The sequence below is a fragment of the Capricornis sumatraensis genome, chromosome 16 (assembly GCF_032405125.1).
Source record: "Capricornis sumatraensis isolate serow.1 chromosome 16, serow.2, whole genome shotgun sequence".
In the NCBI taxonomy this organism is placed as follows: domain Eukaryota; kingdom Metazoa; phylum Chordata; class Mammalia; order Artiodactyla; family Bovidae; genus Capricornis; species Capricornis sumatraensis.
This window is the reverse complement of record NC_091084.1, coordinates 81174738-81197510: the sequence shown is the minus strand read 5'-3', so window position 1 is coordinate 81197510 and position 22773 is coordinate 81174738.

Here is a 22773-nt window from a genome sequence, read left to right as displayed (position 1 = left end):
TATTTTGGCCATGCTGCTTGGCTTACAGGATCTTAGTTCCCTGACCAGGGACTGAACCCAGGCCTCAGCAGTGAAGTCCTAACCGCTGAACCACCAGGGAATTCCCTCCACCAGTGTTTTTTAAGAATGAGACCACATCAGATAAACAACAAGGCCCTGCTGCAGAGCAGAGGGAGCTGTATTCAGCAGCAAGAAGTAAACCGCAATGGAAAAGAGTGCAAGAGGAACGCACGTGTACATGCACACGTATAGACACATAAACACATGTATGGCTGAATCACTTCACTGTATACCAGACACTAACACAACATTGTCCATCTACTATACCTCAATGTTGTTTAAAAAGGAGACCGCACCATGCAGCCATACTAAATAGCATCCAGCTGAATCGGGGGAAGGTTCTTCCTTTTCTGCTTCCCTGGTGGCTCAGAGGCTAAAGCGTCGCCTTGCAATGTGGGAGACCCGGGTTCGACCCCTGGGTCGGGAACATGCTATTTGAAGCAGCATCCAGCTGAATCGGGGAAGGTTCTTCCTTTTCTCGTTTTCCTTTCTTAACTCTTCTGATTACGTCAGAGTTAAAAAGTTTCTACCTGGTACTAATTTGACTCAGTCGTGTCCGACTCTTTGGGACCCCGTGAACTGTAGCCCACCAGCCTCCTCCCTCCATGGAATTCTCCAGGCAAGAATACAGAGTGGGTTGCCATTTCCTTCTCCAGGGGATCTTCCCGACCCAGGGATCGAACCCGGGTCTCCCGCATTCCAGGCAAACGCTTTATCCGCTCAGCCACCAGGGAAGCCCTGGCTTGACTTTAAACCTTCCTTAATCCAGTCTCTGTTTTTAAGAGCAAACCTTAGCACTTCACAGTAGCTAGCTAGCGATTAATAACGTTATATTGCTTTCATTTTTGTTTTTTAATTGCATCACTTTACTATGATCCGGATAAAATATTTTTAATACAAATTTTTTAGAATAGTCCAATTTTTAGAAAAACCACAGTACAAGGCAAAAGATCACGAAGGAGCTGGACAGATGACTTTAGGAACACTGGTATTGATTCGTGTTTTTTAAAATATTTTCACATTCAATCTTCCCCAAGTGTTGTAAGATAAGTAAGCCAAACATTATCCCCAGGTTACAGACAATCCAAAAATAATAACAAATCCTAGAGGCTGAATTGGTCAGCTCTGAGTCTCACTGGAAGGTCATAAAGTGGTTTAGAGCAGAGAACCCAGGCTCCTTGAATCAAAATGGAACCCCCTAAACGCACTTCTCAGCTTTAGGTCATAAACAGGAACGTTCTTGGTCGGTTTTGGCTGCGGGAGCTTTTGTCCCTCGGCGTTCCTGTTTGGTTTCTGCTGACAGCGTCTGCCTTACCCTTGAATGTCTCTCCTGCGCCTCAGACCTTCGGAGAACACGCACCCGCCAGATCCCTCCTCTTCCAGGAAGCGCCGTGAATCTGCCAGGAACCGCCGGCCGCTGCTCCCAACAGAGATCTGACCGTAGCAGTTAAAGCTCCGAAGGTTTCTTACGATGCCTGCTGCCTACTGGAGTCAGAGAAGTTTCCCAGGAGAGGTTAAGTGAAAGGCAGAACTGAATTAATTACAAAGAGATTTTTCAGGCTGACGAAAGGATCAGGGAGAAGGCATCCCCGTGTGTCCTGAATTGTGGTGGAATCGTATTTTTTTAAAAGCGAAGGCGTGGGGCTTCGCTGCTGTCCAGTGGTTGGGACTCCGTGCTTCCAATGCAGAGGGCGCAGGTTTGATCCCTGGTCAGGGAACTAAGATCCCACATGTGCCGCGGTGCAGCTAAAAGCAGATAACAAAATAAATGTAAAAAGAAAAGGCTAGAAATGGTTCCGACTGATATGGACACTCCCTGAAGGTGCTGAAATCCCAGGTGCCAGCGTCTCTCTGTCCCAGCATCTTTCATGCACCACTTCTGTTATGGGCAGAATTATCTCCCCACCACCAAACTGATATGCTGACATTTCATCCCCCAGGACCTCAGACCATAACTGTATTTGGACTGTGTGTTAAGTCGCTTCAGTCGTGTCCGACTCTTCGCAACCCTATGGACTGTGGCCTGCCAAGCTCCTCTGTCCATGGGATTCTCCAGGCAAGAACACTGGAGTGGGCTGCCATTTCCTTCTCCAGCTGTATCTGAAGGCAGGGCCTTTAATACAACCTGATGTCTTGTAAGAAGGAGAAATTTGGACACACCAGGGACGAGCACGTGCAGAGAGAAAATCCTGTGAAGACACAGCCAGGAGGTGCAGAGAGGCTGCTGAACAAACCAAACCTCCCAGCTCCTTAATCTTGGGCTTCCAGCCTCCAGAACACTGAAAAAATAAATACCTGCAGTTCACGTTGCCCAGTCCGTGCCATTTTGTCACGGTAGGGAGTGCTAATACGGCTTGCGTGTCAAGGCTTCGCCTTGGTCAACTGTGGCTGCTGAAGCCCTAGCCATCACTTCTCTGTTTGAAGAAGAAAGTTGGAGAGAAGAGGGAAACTTCCAGCTGTCGATCCCCATCTTGTAGCCGTTTCAAACACACCCAAGCGCAATCACTGGCCTCTCGTTAGCCAGGACTTAGTCACATGGGAGTCAGATGACTTGACTAAGCAAGGGAGGCTGGGGAACACGGCCGTCAGCTGCACACACAGCCACCTTGACTATCCTGGGACCCTATTTTTAACAAAGAAGGGGAGAGTGCCCACTGGATTGGCGGCACTCCTGACCACACCTCCCTTACTGCCTACTGCCCAGCACAGGGGTTGGCAGAGGACCGATGGCTCGCCCACGACCCTGATGCACCCGGCCAACAGCTGGTGTGTGGGCAGCAAATAGTACGTTTAAAGTTTTTAGCCAACATAAAAAATTCTGATGCAGTCACATTTCAAACACCCGCATTCTCACCTTCCCTGGGAATAAAAATTGAATTGGAGCACTCCACCAGTCTTAATCTCAGCATAGCTAGAGTCACCTGGTGCTGAGTCAGAGATGCCCTTTAAAACAAGACAGATTCTCTAGCTCTCCCCATGCGATTCTTCCCCATCACTCTTCCCAGAGTCTCTGTTGTCTTTTTATCAGAGTGGTGCTGCCCTATGTCGCCAAGTCGTGTCCAGCTCTTCCCAACCCCATGGACTATAGCCCACTAGGTTGCTCTGTCCATGGGATTTCCCAGGCTAGAACACTGGAATGGGTTGCCACGCCATCCTCCAGAGGATCTGCCTGACTCAGAGGTCGAACCCGCATCTCCTGCATTGCGAGCGGATTCTTTACCACTGAGCCAGCAGGGAAGCCCCTTTTATCATAGTAGAGAAAATTTATTATATCCACATCTCCAGCAAAAGTAAGAAAAGAAAATGTAGATGTAATATTACCCCTCACAAAAAAAAAAAAAATGTGTCCAGACATGAATGTAACTAACATTTGAAGCTTTCAAACTGTTTGAGAATGATTAATTTACCATGCTTTGAAAAAACAATCAGTAGAGGGTATTGCTTCTGCCGCCCTCAGAATACATGGCTCTGAGGGATCAAATGAGGACATGAATCTCTCCTTGCTATCACATCTAATGAACCTACTCACAAAAGTTTTCCCCATCCTGGCAAATTTGGATTGTGCTGGGTTTTGTCATAGTTGCCAGAAAGAAAGGCAGCAACCAGTATCCTGTTGATCTCTGGAATTGGAAGTAAGTGACAAGAACCACTTAGAGCTCATGCCACTAAACTAGAAGATGAAGAAAAGGTTTGCTGTGTTGCAAAATAATGATGGATTGACAAGATACGCTTGGGCAAAGTCTTCGAGTTTATCTGGCCCATGCCTCCATTTAATACTCTCCAGGCAAGAACACTGGCGTGGGTTGCCACGCCCTCCTCCAGGGGATCTTCCCAACCCAGGGTTCGAACCACAGGCCTTCCACATTGCAGGCAGATTCTTTACTGTCTGAGTTACCAGGGAAACCTCACTGAATACTTATTCCTCTCCAAAATATCGCCATCAAATTTTGGCCTTCAAAACTCTGGACCTGTCTGCATCAAGGCAGTTCATTCTGTTGTTGGACAGCTTTGAAAGTTAGAAATGTCACCATTCTGACAAACAGAATTGGCGCTCTGTGATTTCTATTAATTATTGTCAGCCGTGCCTTCCAGGGCAACTCAAAATAAATATTCCCTTTTCGTTAGAAAAATAAAGAAAAGTCTGTCCATGTGGAAAGAACACCTTTTTATTTACGTGAGGGGCCTGAGTGTTCCCTGGAGATATTGGAGTTTGTGACCCTTGGTCCTTGGGGTGAGTCTCAGCTTCTTTGTACGACCTTAAGAGCCTGTGCCGACCTAGCCTCCCAGGGAGGTTCCACCAACCGCCTACCCTGAGGCCGCAGCCCCTGGCTGGCATTTGCACACACCTCTTCCGCTGCTCGCATCCTCCGAGTCCTGGAGAGTGTCTCCCCACCCCTTTGTCAGCCTGACAGGTCTTTTGGTAACTCTGCGTGCAAATATGCTAAGTCTCTTCCGTCGAGGCCGACTCTGCAACCCCATGGACTGTAGCTCAGCAGGCCCCTCTGTCCGTGGGATTCCCCAGGCAAGAATACTGGAGTGGGGTGTCATGCCGTTCTCTGGAGGATCTTCCCAACCCAGGGATCAAACCCACGCCTCTTACATCTCCTGAATTGGCACGCGGGTTCTTTACCACTAGGCGTCCCTGGTGGCTCAGCAGGCAAACAATCCGCCTGCACTGTGGGGGACCTGGGTTCAGTCCCCGGGTCGGGAAGAGCCCCTGCAGGAGGGAACGGCTCCCCACTCCAGTCTTCTGGCCTGGAGAATCCCGTGGACCATACAGTCCACGGGGCCACAGAGTCGGACAGCCTGAGCTGCTTCCACTTTCACTTCACCTTCTTCACCAGCAGGCCACCTGGGAAGCGCCTTCGGAAGCTCTAGTCCCAGCCTGAACTCAGCCTCTTCTGGGGAATCTCTCCGCCTCCTACAGCCGCCGTCATCATTCCCTGCTCTGTGTTCCCTCTGCCTTCATTAAAGAAAAGTTTGAAAACTACCAGAAGCTAAAGATTGAGCGCTGAATGGGAAAAACAAAAGAAAAAGAAAAGGTTCGAGTAGGGAGCCCCGTCCAGCACAGCCCAGGAAAGCTTCAGATCTGAGAGTGTGAGAGGAGAAAAGGCACTCTGTGAAGCCAGACCAGGAACGGTCCCTGCCCCAGGCTGGCAAAGCAGCGTGGCTGGGTGTCCCGCACACCTGAGGCTGCCTGGGGGCTGTTTTGGGGTTTTTCACTGTTTGGTTTATTGCGCTGGAGCCTTGTTGCTGCGCACGGGCTTTCCCTCGGTGCAGCCAGCCGCAGCTGGGCTTCCTTGCAGAGCGCAGGCTTTTCACCGCCGTGGCTTCTCTGCTTGGGGAGCACAGGCTCAGGGTGTGAAGCACATGGGCCTCCGTAGCTGCAGAACGCCAGCTCAGGAGCTGTGGCACACAGGCTTTGTTGCTCTGTGCATGCAGAATCTTCCCGGACCAGGAATCGAACCTGTGTCCCCTGCATCAGCAGATGGATTCCTAGCCACTGTACCACCAGGGAAGTCCTCCCCAGGTTTTTAATTAGAGAGGATCTGGCATCATTAGAACTGGGCTTCTGGCTCACGTGTGGCGCCTGGCTCAGGTGGGGTCGCGGCATCCAGTTGTCTAAGTGTACGCGAGGTGCCTGAGTCAGGGGAGACCCCCAGTTAGCAGCCATCTCAGCAGCAGCCAGGGACCAGGTCAAGGCTGATTATCACCTGCACACCAGCGGTCACACGTGGCGCTGAAAATGTCAGTGTGGGGGCTTCCCTCGTGGTCCTCAAGGGGAGAATACTGGAGTGGTTTGCCATTCCCTCTGATGCTGACGCTGAAGCTCCAACACTTTGGCCGCCTGATGGGAAGGCCTCACTCGTTGGAAAAGACCCTGATGCTGGGAAAGATTGGAGGTGGGAGGAGAAGGGGATGACAGAGGATGGGAGGCTTGGATGGCATCACTGACTCAACGCACATGAGTTTGAGCAAGCTCTGGGAGACAGTGAAGGACGTGGAAGTCTGGTGCTCTGCAGTCCATGGGGTCACAAAGAGTCTCACACGGCTGAGCGACTGAACAAAGGCTAGTGGTCCAGTGGCTAAGACTCCATGCTCCCAGGGCTGGGGGCACTGGGTCGATGCCTGCTCAGGCAACCAAGATCCCGCGTGACTCAGGGCACGGCCAAAAGAAATAAATGTGGTTTTTTTTAAGGAATAATTTTAGAAAAAGAAAATGTCAGTTTTGTTTTTCTCTCCCATTTGTGTTTTGGGTTTTTCTTTAGCTGACTTCCCAGTCACCCAGCCTCTGCCCCAGTGTTCAGTACAGAGAGGATGTCCAGCCACTGCTTATTGCTTGACAAATAGGATAAAACAGCCAAGCGCCTACACAGTACCTGCCACAGAATAGACGCACAGTAAATCACAGCTCCTGCCAGAAGGCGGAAGAACCGAAGGAGCCCCTCTCCCAAGAGCAGAGTGGGAGGATGCCCCCAGCTGAAGCCCACAGCCACTGCTGCAAGCTACAGGGCTGCATGCTTCTGTGGGGAGCCGGGACTCCTCCTGTCCAGGTCAGCCAGCCGCATCTGTGGGCCGTTTTCCAGCAGACACCAACCTGGAAACCCCCAGCAGTCCTCCTAGGGAGGACTCTGCCCAGCTGTGTGCGGGCATCAGGAGCAGAGAGCAGAGTCTCGTTTATTCCTAGGTTTTAGTGAAATGGAGCAGGACCCCACGGTTCTTGCCCCACCCCCAACCCCCTCAGGTGTTCTGCCTGTCTTTTGTGGAAGCATTTAGTCAGTAAGCTTAATCAGAGAAGTGAGAAAGGCAGAAACAAAGAAAAACAGTCAGAGGAGGCTAAATAATAACAATGTAGTCATTAAGCAAAGTCAAGGACTTCTACAGATCATATTCTGAGCCTTGTCCCGGGAGCTGTCTTAGCAATAATGAAACACCAGGTGGAGAAGTTAACGACACAATGACCGGACTGTACCCAAGACAGTTCCGAGAACTGGCCTCCGAGAAATGGGAACAGATGGACCTTGGAACTGGCAGCTGTGCTCAGCCGCTTCAGTCGTGTCTGACTCTCTGCGACCCCATGGACTGTTGCCCACCAGGCTCCTCTGTTCATGGGATTCTTCAGGCACGAATACTGGAGTGACTTGCTATTTCCTCCTCCAGGGGATCTTCCTGACCCAGGGTTCGAACCAGGGTCTCCTGCACGACAGGCAGATTCCTTACCACTGAGCCACCTGGGAAGGCCGGAACTGAAGATTAACTGTAGGTCAAACGAACTGTAGGTCTGACCCTGGCCAGGCCCCCGATGGCTGATCTGAAGATGACTGTCAGAGCTGACTGTGCTGTTTCCGCACGTAGCCTCCTTCTGCCTGTAAAAGCTCTGACCCACTGGTTGCCAGTCGGGGGAGAGTCAGCCCTCAGACAGACGTCCACCACCCTCCCCCGCCACCAGCGGGGGGAAATAAAGCAAACCTTTCTTCCCATGAAGCCGGCCTGTTGATTGGCTTTTGAGCGACGAGCAGCCGGACCTCACCACACTGTTTTGGTAACACTAGTGCTACCTTTTGTACTAAAGGGTTCAGCCAAAGCTGGCTCCAGAGCCCAGGTGCTGTCAGCTCTGGCAACCCCATTGTCACCCTGAACCCTGGCTCTCTGCTGCCTTAAAGCCTCTGTTATCACTGAGTCCCCTTTAAAGCCTTTTAGATCATTTTAAGCATACACATTTCATGTTCCCCAGCTAGACAGTAAATTCTCTGAGGGCAGGGAGTTTGCCTTTCAGAGCTGGGGTTTGGAATCAGGGCTCCATGAAATCTGGTGGGAAAGTTACAGAATCAGTTCAGTTCAGTTGCTCAGTTGTGTCCGACTCTTTGCAACCCATGGACGGCAGCACACCAGGCCTCCCTGTCCATCACTAACTCCTGGAGTTTACTCAAACTCATGTTCATAAAGTTGGTGATGCCATCCAACCATCTCATCCTCACTCGTCCCCTTCTCCTCCTGCCCTCAATCTTTCCCAGCATCAGGGTCTTTTCCAATGAGTCAGTTCTTCACATCAGGTGGTCAAAGCATTGGAGTTTCAGCTTCAGCATCAGTCCTTCCAGTGAATGTTCAGGACCAATCTCCTTTAGGATAGACTGGTTGGCTCTTGTTCAAGTTACAGGATGGACCTGTCCAAGCCCTAGCAGCACTGCCCCCAGCTGCAGACCCTGGAGAGCTCTAAGAAATCCAGAGGCAAATTCACAGGTTTCTCCTCTGTGAGAAATCCTTGCCTGCTTCCGCCAGCTTCCTTCTCAGCCCAGCAACTCTGACAGCCAGCTACCTGTCCAAGGATTCTGGTAGAGTCAGGTCTCACCGGGTGCTGCTGGTGAGTTCAGGGCAGCTGCAGGGGAACTGAAAACAAGAGGGGAGAAAAAAAAAAAAAAAACCCAGCAAGGTAAGGGAAAGAGAGTGGCCACTGACCCCCCGCCCCGAATCAATCCCCTTCTAGCTCTCTCCCCCAGAGGGCTTATCTCTTGCAGGGAGAGGTCTGTGCCTGAGGCTCGGGGCCTGTGAGTCATGCCTGAGAAGGAGAGCTTCTCTCTCCACCAGGATGAGTTCAGACAGGCTCGGAGTACAGGGGAAGCGCCATGAGTCACCGAGGAGGAAGAAAGAGCCGGGGAGAGTAGTGTTGAAACGTACACACTACCATCTGTAAAATAAATAGCTGGTGGGAATGTGCTGTATGAGGCAGGGAGCTCAACCTAGCACTCTGTGACTACCTAGAGGTATGGGGTGCAGAGGGAGGTGGGAGCAGGTTCAAGAGGGAGGGGACGTGTTATTCCTGTGCCTGATTCACGTCAATGTATGGCAGAGACCAACACAGCATTGTAAGGCAATGACCCTCTGATTAAAAATAAATAAATTTTTCATAAAAAGAAAGAGCCAGGGAATGGGAGGGGGTGAGGCAGGCTCCCTGCTGCGTCAGGGTCTGCAGCCTCTTTTCTGTCCCAGGTCCCCATTTATCCAAGGCCTTTCGAGGCGGGTGAGGGTCTCACAACCTTCCCACTATCAACGCTTGGGGCTGGACGATTCTTTGGTGGGGGGTGGCAGTGGGGCGGGGGGAGGCTTTCCGGTGTGTTGTAGAACATTTCACAGCCTCCCTGACCTCTGCCTTAAGATGTTGGTAGCATCCCCATCTCACCGGGTGTGACAACCAAACACGTCTCCTTGTTGTTGCTGTTTAGTTGCTGAACTGTGTCCGACTCCCTTGCAACCCCGTGGACTGTAGCCTCCCAGGCTCGTCTGTGCAAGGAGTTCTCTGGGCAAGAATCCTGGAGTGGGTTGTCATTTTCTTCTCCAGGAGATCTTCCTGATGCAGGGATCGAACCTGCTTCTCCTGCATCGGCAAGCAGATTCTTTACCATCTGAGCCGTCATGGAAGCTAAAAGATGTCCCCAGATGTTTCAAAATGTCCCCCGGGGGTAGGAAGGAAGGAGCCTGCTTGAGACCCCTAGCCTTAGAGGACCTCCCTCCTCGCCTTCCCTTCCTTCTACAGAAAGCAGGGCTGGGCTCAGTCTCCCAACCCCTTCCCTCGTAGCTGCTTCTTCCTAGCAATTCCTGAAGGTTATCTCCTTATCACATTTAAGGGCTTATGGCTGCTTCTTTCAGATTCATAGATGAGAAGGAGGAAGTGGTGGTCATGGAGAATAATCAGATTCTCAGAGCGTGGGGAGGGGAGGAAGAACCAAGCAGGGACTCAGGAGTTCAGATCCTACGGTAACCAGAAGTCCTGATGGGCTGAGGCAGCATCGTCCAAGAGTAACGTCATGCAGTCTGCGTTCTCTTTTAACAGTGAATATGCATCTCCTATTTGTACATCCACCTATGTATGCACTTGTTTAGAAGTGAGGGATGCAATCTTCTTACTAACAATAAACATCGCTGGGTATATAAAAAAAAAAAAAGAAGCATCATGCAAGCCACAAGCACAGGCCACACATGTTATTTACCTTTCCTAGCGGTTGTTCACATTTTAAAAAATTAAACAGGCAAAATTAATTTCAAAAATAAATTTTACTTAACCCAATATGTCAATAGTCACTTCAACATGCAGTCAGTGTTTTACCATTAGTAATGAGCTATGTTCTCTTCTTTTCCCACAGGAAGTCTACATCTGAAGCATGTCTTTCTCTCATATTTCAGTCTGGACCAGGCATCTTTCAAGGCTCAGCAGCCGCATTGGCTGGTGGCTTCCAAACTAGCCATGGTAAGACCAGGCTTTCTTTCAGCGGCTGAGGTTCACCCCTGCCCTTCTCCCAGAACCAGAGAGCTTCCAGAGGCCACGATCTTAGCAGCACAGTGAGGCAATCCGATCTCCAAGTAGGTATTCGTAATTTAGAGAACAAGATACCCATTCCAAGGGGCCCCCACCCCATCCAACGCAACATCCACTCCTGGGCACACAAACAAAGCAGCCTGCAGGTTGTCCACTGGGTCCTTTTCCAAGAGTTGGACCTCAAACGTTCCATGCCACACCCCTCGTCAGGAAGAAAGTTATAAATCCTCAGGGCATACATTACCCTAACCCCACCCTACACACGGACTTTCTCCCAGCCGTCAGCGAATTCCACCCAGCCTATACACACCCTGCTTCTCCGCAGAAGCTTGCTGTGCTCATTGCTTGCCCAACGCGAGACTGAAGACCCAAGAGGCCCTCAGACCCTGCCCTGTGTGTCATAATCGGTTCACCAGCCCTTCAGTCACATCTGCTTGCTGCTAGGTAGAGGTCGTGCTCAACTGAGCAGAGAGCCTCTGTTCAGTTGATGAAGACCCAAGCCTGATGGACACATTCCTGGTTAAGGTACCAGACGTAGGATGGGGCCCTTGCTGGAGACTTATAACCGCTTCCCAGGTGGCGCTAGTGGTAAAGAGCCCACCTGCCAATGCAGGAGACTTAAGAGGCATGGGTTTGACCCCTGGGTCCAGAAGGTCCCCTGGAGGAGGGCACGCAACCCACTCCAGTATTCTTGGCTGGAGAATCCCATGGACAGAGGAGCCTGGTGGGCTACAGTCCATGGGGTTGCAAAGAGTCAGACACGACTGAAGCAAATGAGCACGCACAGTGAGTGGGACCCTCCCTCGCTTGTGCCTGTTCTGCCGGGATATACCTCCGGAAATCTACTCATCATGGTTCAAAGGTCCTGCAGGGCCTTGGATGGAAAAGAGATGGGAAAACCGCTGAGGCTAAGACCAGCTAAGGGGGATCGCAGCTTCCAGTTCAAGATGGTGGAGTGGAGGGACACGCGTTCATCTCCTCCTGCCAGAGCAGTCGCTGAACAATCATCAACAGGAGGCCACTGGAACCCACGGAAACAAAGCAAAACAAAAAAGCGACCAGCTCAGGAAAAGAAATTCCAAGTTTCCAAACCTTTTTCACTGGATATGTTCCTAGATAATCATTCAGCAGATTTAAAGGGTTCGTTTCTTTTCTTCTTTTTAATCTTTGAACCCCTAGTACATGATCTCTGACATACGGTAGGATCTCAGTTAATACATGGATGGACTTTCCTGGTGGTCCAGTGGTTAAGAATCTGCCTTCCAACGCAGGGAGTGAAGGTTCAATCGCTGGTGATCGTGGTCCAGGAACTGAGATCCCACGTTGTCAGGGAACTCAGCCCGCGTTGTGCTGCAGCAAAGACCCAGTGCAGCCAAAAAAAAAAAAAGTGTGACTGTGTTGCACAAGGAGGCAAGTGCAGCCCACACGCTGGGAGAGGAGGGAGGTCTCTGAGAGGTCTCCATGTCAGAAGCTAAGGCAGGAATGACCCATTATCTGCAGATCTCTGGCGTCCTGACCCTTCGCACAGAGGCTTGGGTGGACAGCTGGATTTATGACTCCTGAAGTCAGTCACTGCATCCTGCCTATGCCAAGCCTGCGGCCCAGACAACCCCTCAACGTGTCTGATCGTTCAAGCCCAGCCCCAACCCTACAGACCCTAATCCAGGCCCCTTCCGCTGGGGCCACAGTCCAAGTTCCCCTCCCTTCCCCACGTTTAGGAGTTCTCTTCAGTTCTGGCTCTCAGGGATTTCCTTTCCTGAGATTTGAGTTCAATCATGTCTTTCAAATTGTTTTATTAGGGCTTTTTCCCCCCTGCATTGCTGCGTTTGAGATAGAAAGGGGTTCCAGTTTCCTCTGTTAAAGTAACCGCAATAGACCCAGAATGGATTCATGCTAAGCCCCATATCAACAAAGCAAAACTTAACTAAATTTCTCTGCTCCCCCAGAAGAGAAAGCCCTGGGTCCACCCAACACTGCTTGCCTACTCAGCACAAGTCACCTGACCGGCATCCAAGACTTCCCTTTTCTCCTTGTAAGGAAACAACCCTGCTTTACCCAATGGGCAAGTGCCCAGTTTTGTTTTGTTTTTTAACTTTTTTAACCATATAGCACAGGAATTTTCATTCAATATGTTGTAATTAACTATGCGTTCAGTCGCTCAGTTGTGGCCAACCCTTTGCAGCCCCAGTTGGCAGACTGTAGCCTGCCAGTCTCTTCTGCCCAAGGGATTTTCTAGGCAAGAATGCTGGGGTGGGTTGCCATTTCCTTCTCCAGGAACAATTACAGTGAAATGCAATCTGCAAAAAATCAAACAAAAAGCAAATGCGCAGTTTAACTTCCTTGTTCCTACTCACATCGGCCTGCAAAACTCTCTCGAATTGCACAGCTCTTCAGAGCGCTTCCCAGTCTGCTAGACTAGACGCTGTCACTGAACAAAGGTCTATCGGGTCTCTAAATTATCTGTGGACAGTCTTCTTCTAACATAGCTGAGCCTCCCATACTGACTCAAGTGCTGTAGTTTTTGCTGTTGTTCAGTGGCTAAGTCCTGTCTGACTCTTTGTGGCCCCGTGGACTGCAGCACGCCAGGCTCCTCTGTCCTCCACTATCTCCCAGAGCTTGCTCAAACTCATGTGCAATGAGTCGGTGATGCCATCCAACCATCTCATCCTCTGTCATCCCCTTCTCCTCCGGCCTTCAGTCTTTCCCAGCATCAGGGTCTTTTCTAGTGAGTCAGCTCTTCACATCAGGTGGCCAAAGTACTGGAGCTTCAGCTTCAGCATCAGCCCTTCCAGTGAATATTCAGGGTTGTGTTAGGCTTATACAAATCTGATCGTCCAAATTCCCTGCTGAAAACCCTTCACTGATGCCCCACTTCCTTCGGAGTAGAGTCCAAAGAAGACTCAGCATGACTCGAAAGGCCCTGCGTGACCTGACCTAGGTTGCTGTCCTGGGTCACTTCTCAAGCATCCTCACGCCCTTCACGCCCTTCACGCCAACATCCCTGCAATATCTGCTGTGCCCCCCAAATCAGCCACAGTCTCTTACACCTCCTCCCGTCACATAGGCCACGTGTCCGCCTGGAACACTCTTCCCCCTCAGGCAGACGTCCTTTCCCACAGTAAGCGATCCCTCACGTCGACTCTGCGAGCTTGAGTCAACCCTCCACTCCCACACTTCTGCACCCTTGGTCCTCCCGAGCCTCGTCTCACTGTGCGTTATAATTATCTCTCCTTACGGGGTTTGTTATTTTCTCAGGAAACATTTGCCCCATCCACCAGGTTAAGCTTCCAGCAATCACTGTGTCCTATTAATACAAGACTCTGCCCAGAGACAAATCTTCCGGAAGGGTGACACACCAAGGCTTCAGGGCTCCTTACCTGCCAGGACTCTCCCAAGGCCCTAGGAAAGCCGTGGCTACGTGCTCACATCCTCAGATGTCTTTTTGTAAAGTTTTAGAACGAAGGTATTTTTAGCCACAGTTGGTTAAAACCACTGCCTCTTTCCACCCTGATTTCGCCCGCATCCGCTCACCCTTCTGCAGCTTTAGAGTGGCTGCTGGCAATGTGAGGCCCAGCTAAGGGCTGGTTGAGATGGGACTGCACTCTGCTTGGGTTTGTCGCATATATTCTTATGATTTCTAAAGAGCCTGGCATTTGGTTCAGTTACTGGTAGTCATTCCAGGACTTCCCAGGCGGCGCGAGTGGTGAAGAAGCCACCTGCCAGTGCAGGAGACGTAAGAGACACTGGTTTGATCCCTGGGTGGGGAAGACCCCAGGAAGGAAGGCATGGCAACAGACTCCAGTATTCTCGCCTGGAGAATCCCACGCACAGAGAAGTCTGGCAGCTACAGCCCATAGGGGGCAAAGAGCTGGACATGACTGAAGCGACTTGGCACACACTGGTAGTCATCCCAGAGGAGAACAGCTTTCAGGACGTACCCATTGTGCCGGCTCTCCCGGCATTAGGCGTGACGGTGCGGAGTCGGAACTCAGACGACTACACTCCTGTGGCCACAGCACTCAGACGCACACGGGCCTGAAATGGACAGAAAATACAGGCGCAGAAGCCACGTCCAGTCGTCGGGGTAGCTGACACAAACATCAGACCGTTTTGTTTCTTTTTTTGTGACGCATTGGTGTTTGTCACTGATAGAACATTTTTTATTTGTTGTGATTTATTTTCTCATCCACCCCAAGAAATCATTTTTTGTGTGTAATCGTGTGTTCTTTTTCTTTTTTTCTTTTTTCTGGCCACACCCAGCAGCTTGCAGGATCTTAGTTCCCCGAACAAGGATTGAATCTGTGCTCTTGGCAACGAAAGCTCCAAGTCTTGACCACCAGGGAATTCCCTAGTGTTCTTTTTTCTTAGTGAACTCCCCCAAAGATAAACTCTCCATGTCCCAGGAAGCCTGGACTCATCCCTACAGTGATCTGTCCTTGCCCCAGCTGACCCGCACTCTCGCGGAAATTTGAAATTGGGATTTCTGCATTACTGGAACTGTAACAGGTAAACTCAAAAGCCACGAGGTGCTCATGTCTCTCCCTATGGATGAAGTCCTAGAGAAAGCCAGTAGGCAGAGGAGACATGCCTGTTGGTTCCTCCCTTGTCCCTTCCAGTAGGGTCCACTTTAATTTTCTCCTGCTGCATGAGTTACCCCCAAAGTTAGCAGCTTAAAATAACAAGCATTCATTATCTCACGATTTCTGCAAGTTGAATATTCCAGGGTAGCTGAGCCGAGTGGTTCTACCCAGGGTTTCTCATACGGCTGCAGTCAAGGGGTCAGCCAGAGTCCTTGTCCACCCCTGGTGGGAAGAGAAATCAGTATAGCCATTACAGAAAGCAGCATGGCGCTTCCTAAAAAAATTAAAAATAGAAATCCATTCTGATCCAGCAACCCTACTTCTGGGTATATATCAAAGGAAATAATGCCACAGATATTTGCAGTCCCGCATTTATTGCGGCCTTGTTCACAGTCACCAAGAAATGGAAACTATCTGTCAGCAAATGAATGGATAAAGAAAAGGTTATACACATGGACATATGTGTGTACGTATAGGTATACCCACATACACACACGCGTGGAATGTCATTCAGCCTTAGAAATAAGGAAATCCTGCCATTTGCAATAACCTGGATGAACCTGAAGGATACTGTCCTGAATGAAATAAGCAGGCACAGAAAGACAAATGCCTCACTTACACGCGGATCTAAAAATCAGAGTCAGAGCAGCAGAGGGTAGAATGCTGGTTACCAAGGGCTGGACTAAGTAGAAGATGGGAGCTGTTGGTCCAGGCACACAGTTTCAGTTATGAAAGGTGAACCAGTTCCACAGATCTGATGTAAACACCGCAGTGCTGGCGCTCAGGCGCACAGTCGTGTCTGACTCTGGGCGACGCCACGGATGGCAGCCTGCCCGGCTCCTCTGTCCACGGATTTCCCAGGCAAGAATACTGGAGTGAGTTGCCATTTCCTTCTCCAGGGGATCTTCTGACCCAGGGTCAAACCCCACCTCTTGCACCTCCTACACTGGCAGGCAGGTTCTTCCTTTACCACGAGCACCCCCGACATATCTATATATACACACAGACAGTAATTGTGTGAGGTGATGATTACGGTAATTGGATTGATTATGGGGATTATTTCACAGTGTATAGGCATATCAAATCGGTGGGACTTCTCCAGTGGTCTAGAGGTTAAGACTGTGGGCCTAGGTTCGGTCCCTAGTCAGGGAACTAAGATCCCAGAAGCTGTCTGAGAAACAAAACCAACCATCAAGTTATCATCTTAAATGCAACCAATTTTTAATTGTCAGTTATATCCCCATGAAGCTGGAGGGGAAAGAGGTCCTCAAGAGCGGCAGTCATCCCCAAGACTGGAGAAGCTGCTTTCAGTGTGGCTCAGCCACCTGGTCGTTAGCAGGAGGCCTTGGTCCCTGCCGAGCAGACCTTGAGTGTTCTCACAGCACAGCGGCTGGACTCAGAGTCAGTGATCCAGGAGGCAGAGCGAGAAGGAGGCCACGGGACCGCTTATGATTGCTGCGGCTTCAACTGAGTCTTTCCCAAAATTCACATATTGAAGCCCTCCCCTCAATACCTCAGAATGTGACCTTATTTCAAGATAAGGCCTTTACAGAAGTACTCACATTGAATGAGCTCATCACATGCACACACTGCTATATTTAAGACAAATGACTGGGACTTCCCGGTGGTCCAGTGGCTGAGACTGGGTGCTCCCAGGGCAGGGGGCCCGGGTTCGATCCCTGGTCAGGGAACTAGATCCCACAGGCTGCAACTAAAGCTCAAAGAGCCTGCATGCCCAGCACAGCCAAATAAATACACACTTTTAAATAATAACAAAATGAAACAGACAACCAACAAGGGCCTATTATACAGTACAAGGATCTCTACTCAATATTCTGTAATAACCTAAATGGAAAAGAATTTGGAGAAAAAATAGATACATGTATATGCATACTTGATTCACTTTACCATATACCTGAAACTAACACATTGTTAATTGACTGTATTTCAATATAAAATTTAAAAATTTTTTAATAAAATAAAATGAGGTAATTAAGATGGGTGCTAATTCAATACGATTCATGTCCTTATATACAAGGGGGCAACCTTTTAAAATCTATCTGTTTTTAATTGGAGGATAAATGCTTTACAATACTGTGTTGGTTTCAGCATGAGTCAGCCATAGGTATGCATTCGTTCTGGCCCACTGGAACCTCCCTCCCCACTCCCGCCCCATCCCACCCCTCTGGGCTGTCACAGAGCACCAGATTTCCGATCCCTCCGCCGTTCCTTCTCACCAGCTGTCTAATTTCACAGGTGGTAACGTACACGTTTCCCCACAACTGTCTCAATTCACCCCACACCCTCCTTCCCCCGCTGTGTCCACAAGTCTGTCCTTCATGTCTGCACCCCGTTTGCTGCTGCAAACAGGCTCATTAGGAAAGACTCGGAGGGGGGAAAGAAAAAAAGAACAAAGGATCGGCACCAAGAAGTTTGGCTCAGATGGAAAAGAATCTGCCTACAATGCAGGAGACCTGGGTTTGATCCCTGGGTTGAAAAGATCCCCTGGAGAAGGAAATGGCAGCCCACTCCAGTATTCTTGCCTGGAGAATCCCATGGACAGAGGAGCCGGGCGAGCTACCATCCATGGGGTCGCAAAGAGTCAGACACGACTGTGTGACTCTGCACAACCACGCCTCATCTTCACCTTTCCTCTAAAAGGGCTTGGCGGAAAGCTTTCAGTAATCTTGGGATTCGTAAGACATGAGCCACCCACCTCTTTATATGGCCCTGTAATAAACGTTTTCCTGTTTCCAAAAACAAAAGTAGGGAACTTTGGACCCAGACATGCATAAAGGAAAACTGCTGTGTGACAGTGAAGACGGGGAGAACCCTGGGGAGAAGGGTGACCAGCCCACCAGCAGCGGTGAAGCGAGCGCTCCTCTCACAGCCCCCAGCAGGGAGCAGCGTGCCAACACCCAGGGCTCCGGCTTGTCTGACTCCTCCAAAACCACGAGACACACCCTTTTGCTGTTTAAGTCACCCAGTTTCTGGTGCCCCTTACGGCAGCCCTGAAGCCAACGCAACGACCACATCTCAGAAGTCACACGTCATCGCTGCTTCCACTTTCCGTTTATCGGGAGTGAGTCACCCTAGGTCCAGCCCAGGCCCCGGGGGGCGGGGGGCGGGGAGGGAGGGGACTAAGGCCAACCTCTTGAAAGGAGGGCTCTCAGGGTTTGTGCACCTGCCTCAGAACCACCACCAGTTCCGTGGAGCACCTCTGGAGTCTAATAATAAATCCCCCTCTTTAGTTTAAGATGGCTCAGACTGGATTCTCCAGGCCTGCACTTAAATGTCTATTTTTATCAATTTTTATTGGAACACAGTTGATTTACAATGTTGTTTCTGCTGTGCAGCAAAGTGAATGAGCTCTATATGTGTGCATATATACACACACGTGTGTGTGTGCTAAGTCACTTCAGTTGTGTCCAACTGCTTTCAACCCCATGGACTGTAGCCCACCAGGCTCCTCTGGATTCTCCAGGAAAGAATACTAGAGTGGGCTGCCATGCCCTCCCCCAGGATATATATATATATCTCCACTCTTTTTAAAATTCTTCTCCCATATAGGTCATCACAGAGTACGGGGTAGAGTTCTCTGTGCTATACAGCAGGCCCTTATTAGCTAGCTATTTTATATATAGCAGTGTGTACATGCACTTAAATCTCTTTGTTAAGAAGTTCTTTATCTGTCACTCGTCTCTAATAAGTTCTTAAGGTTAAATTTTGTAACTCTGCCTCCCAGAAATATAATCTAGGGCTGAGAATATTTCTTCCAAAAATTGATTAATTGTGTTGAAATAACAACATACCTCACTTGTATAGCACTTAAGACTTCACCTGGCACTTTCCCTGAAACCTGTGAGAGAGCAAGTGACAGGAAGACTGTGAAGTTTCTAAAAGCATGAAAAGCTATGATTTTCACTACTAAATACATATTCAGCAGACAACTAACTGATGCCTGGCTTTTCCCCTCACCTAAGCATACGAAACTTTTTTGTAACTTCATACATTCATGTATTCCCCACATGTATGTGGTCTACTCTGTATCTGAAGCTGGACCTAGTCTTGGAGGTAGTGTGATTAGGAAGAAAGTCACCGTCCTCACGGAATATATAGTCTTGCATTAAAACCCTTGTCAAGCTATGTCCCAACCACCCCGACTGGCTCCGCCTGCAACCATCCACCTCTTCAGCTTGGGGCTCACTGAGCATCCCCGTTTTCTGGGTTCTGGAGGGAATATTGAGGCCCAGAGCCCCTGTCTTCGAGAAGTGGCTGTTCTAGAGGGGGCCAGATGGTCAGAGAAACACACTTGTCTGAAGTTTAATTTTAATGTTCTGTGAATACTTTTTCCCCTTGAATGCTGCAGGGGATCTGGGCCAAAGACTGTGAGTGGGTGAAAAGGAACAGAGAAATGAAAGACTAAAAATGCCAACCAGGGGAAGCAATGATACATTCTCACTTCAGAAATAACCAAGAAGACATTGCAGGGCGGGGTTGATGTAGGTGTATGCAAATGATATGTAAATATGACATCCAGCCAGCTCAAATTGTTACAGTCCTTTTAGTCTGCATAGTTGAGTGTTGGTCTCTGGAAATGTTTTCCTGGGACTTATGGTGCAAAATTATTGACTGTTAACCTCACCCTCAGTAGCTATTTAATCAGGTGATTGAGTTGAAACACTTCTTCCCCATCTGGCTCTTAGCATCTCTTTTTGCACGACCGAGTTAGATGTGTAACCTTCGAGGTTTCTTCTGTGTTTATGTATGGTCTCCAAACAGAGAGTCATCATTTTCTTTGCCCTCAGTATTTCCAAAGAAACTACCCCAGGGTCTTAACATTTCTTGAAAGGTTACATCATAGTGAATAAGCAGAAGGATAAAGAGAAGATAGGAAAAGAGAGCCGTGGGAAGAACCAACCACAAAAGGAAGCATAAGAGAAGATACAAGCATGGAGATGACCCTGACAACACAGCTCCCTAGGAGCCACAGAAATGCAGAGCCACGGGTCATCTGTTTCCCCCCCAGCAGGAGCGTCGGTCATGATGCCAGGTACACACTGGGCTTCCCAGGTGGTTTAGTACCAATGGAGGAGATGCTGGAGACACGGGTTCAATCCCTGGGTCAGGAAGATCCCCTGAAGAAGAGGATGGCAACCCACTCCAGTATTCTTGCCCGGTGAATCCCATGGACAGAGGAGCCTGTCGGGCTGCAGTCCATGAGGTCACAAGAGTCGGACACGACTGAGCAACTTCACTGGTACAGCATATCCTGCATCAGTGTTTGGAACGAAACACAGCTTGATCCCTGCCCTTCAATTTTCCATTTCCATACCTACTTTCCATTTGTAGGTATTATAAAATATTGGCTATATTCACCATGGAGGGGGAGAATCTTAAATTGGACATTTAAATATAGGAAAGATACATCTTAATTGGAGAAGAAAGAAGGCTATCCTAAGCTTAAGGAACCAGAAGAAGACAGGAAGCAGAGAAGAACATCACACGCAACAGCTGAACGGGTGGAGACCCGAGCATCCAGGCTGAGGACCACGGGAGACAGAGCGGAAAGGGCCAGCCAGAACAGGCAGCTACAACCACGTTTCGGAAAAGCGTCATCCTCAGCATCTTCAGTCCTTGAGGCTGTAATCCAAGCCACATTAACACCAGCGGCTATTAGTGACTGGGGGAGAAATTCTCAAAGGCTCACTCCACCCACTTCCCACACGCAGCACCATCCTGGAATGAAGCATATTAGCACCAGTGAGCTTCATTTGCAGGAAGGTTGGAGATCCGCTGGCTAGAAGAGAAGCGGTGAGGGGTGAGGGGTGGTGTGAGTGAGAAAGGGAGCTGGAGGTAGGAGGCTGGGGTGACAGACTGTGAGAAAGGGGGAGGGGAGGAGGGGCGCCTGAGAGGTGATCTTTAGGGAGCAGAGATAGGTTCAGACAAAACCCCTCGCCACGTGCTGTGTGCAGCTCGGGGTCATTTCAGCACCCTGGTGAGTGGACAGCGCTCCCTCCAGGCCACTCAGAAGCTGGATGCAGTATCTGGCTCCAGTCATAACGTACCAGTCACAGCCCTGCACCAATCTTCGGCCAGCTACTCTCATGATTTCTGACACCTCCTTGGAGATAACAGCTTTTACTATCCCAAGGAAAATCTAGTCCACTACGATGGAATCAGATGGGTTACCCTTTTTGTCTTTGTTTCCATTCAAACCAAACTATATTTGGAAATTAGTGAATCTAAATTGCCGTCTCTAATCAATTAAGTTCTCACTAACCAGAGGCATACTTTGTGCCAGGCACCAAACCAGTCTACACACTTTATGTGCTGTATTTCATTTGGTTGTTTGACATTTCTTGCAAGCAAGAATCTTCAACCCTACTTTACAAATGAGGAACCTGGAAGTCAAAGACACAGGGTAGTTTTTCCAAGGATACACAATTAATACATATCAGAGCCAGGATTTAAGCCTGGTTTAAGTTATTTCCAAGGCCACATTAGTGTGGACTACAGAATTTTAGGTGAAACAAAGGTAATAGATTTATCTTAATAGTTATCTTTTAAATTTGACATTAGGAGTGCAGTGTGGTGGTCCAGTGGTTAAGACTCTGTGCCTACGCTGAGGAAGCCATGGATCCCCTGGTCGCGGAACTAAGATCCACAAGCTGCATGGCATGGCCAATTAAAAAAAAATGTTTTGCCTATGTTAATTTGATGAGTTCCTAGAGGCCTTTGTACAGTTCCTAACAGGTACCCATTCCTGCTTCCTTCAGATATCAACAAGGACTTATCTAAGACAAAGAAACCACACGCAGCTTTTTGTAAATGGTAGATGTTTACCTGATAGATATCAAATGAATTAAAAAATAAATTCCTACACACATGAAGGAATCTATAAAACTGGATAAATCCAGATTTATAAAAATGGATTTGAATATGGAAAGAGAGAAAATACTCAAAGTGGGATAAGAGAAAGCTTTCATTTTTCCTTCGTAGAGAAAACAGTTCAAATACAGACACAAAATCCATCCAGGTCACGGATGAATCCACGGATGCAGAACCACAGATACAGAAAGCTGACTGTAAAGTTACACTCGAATTTTCACTTGTGCAGACAGCAGGCACCCCAAACCCCTGTGTTACTCCAAAGGAAACGGTTCACTCATTTAATAATTCCATTTAATTCAGTAGATTGTGTTTTAAGCCCCTCCTAAGAACTAAGCCCTCTCCCCTTCCATCTCTCCCTCTAAATCTGCCATCCTCTGGCGTGAGCTTACTCTTCTTTGCATCTTCACTTCCTGGGAGACAGTTGGTCAGCCCTCTCCTCTGCTTTACGCTCTGTAAATGTAGGGGCTCCCCAGGCGGCGCTAGTGGTGAAGACCATGCCTGCCAATTCAGGAGACATACGAGACGTAGGTTTAATCCCCGGGAGGAGGACACGGCGACCCACTCCAGTAGTCTTGGTGAGAGGATTCCACCGACAGAGGAGGCTGGTGGGCTGCAGCCCATGCCTCTGAGCACAAGGTCTGTAAGGACACATCTGCTTGACTGATTCTATTTCAAAACAGAGGAGGGAGACACTTAGAGCTGATCCACATTTGGCAAACACTGCCTCATGGGGATCTTCCCATCACCCTCTGCGGTGAGTGCTTCGTCCCTGTTTTGCAAAGGTAACTGACTCCAGGTTATACAGTTTGTAAAAGTGATGGATCGAGGTTGTCTTAACCTATTTAATAATTGCAAAAGTCGTGCTCTTTCTATCTCATTCTCTCCTACCTACCCTCACTTGCATGTAAATTGGTTCCTTTGGGCTCA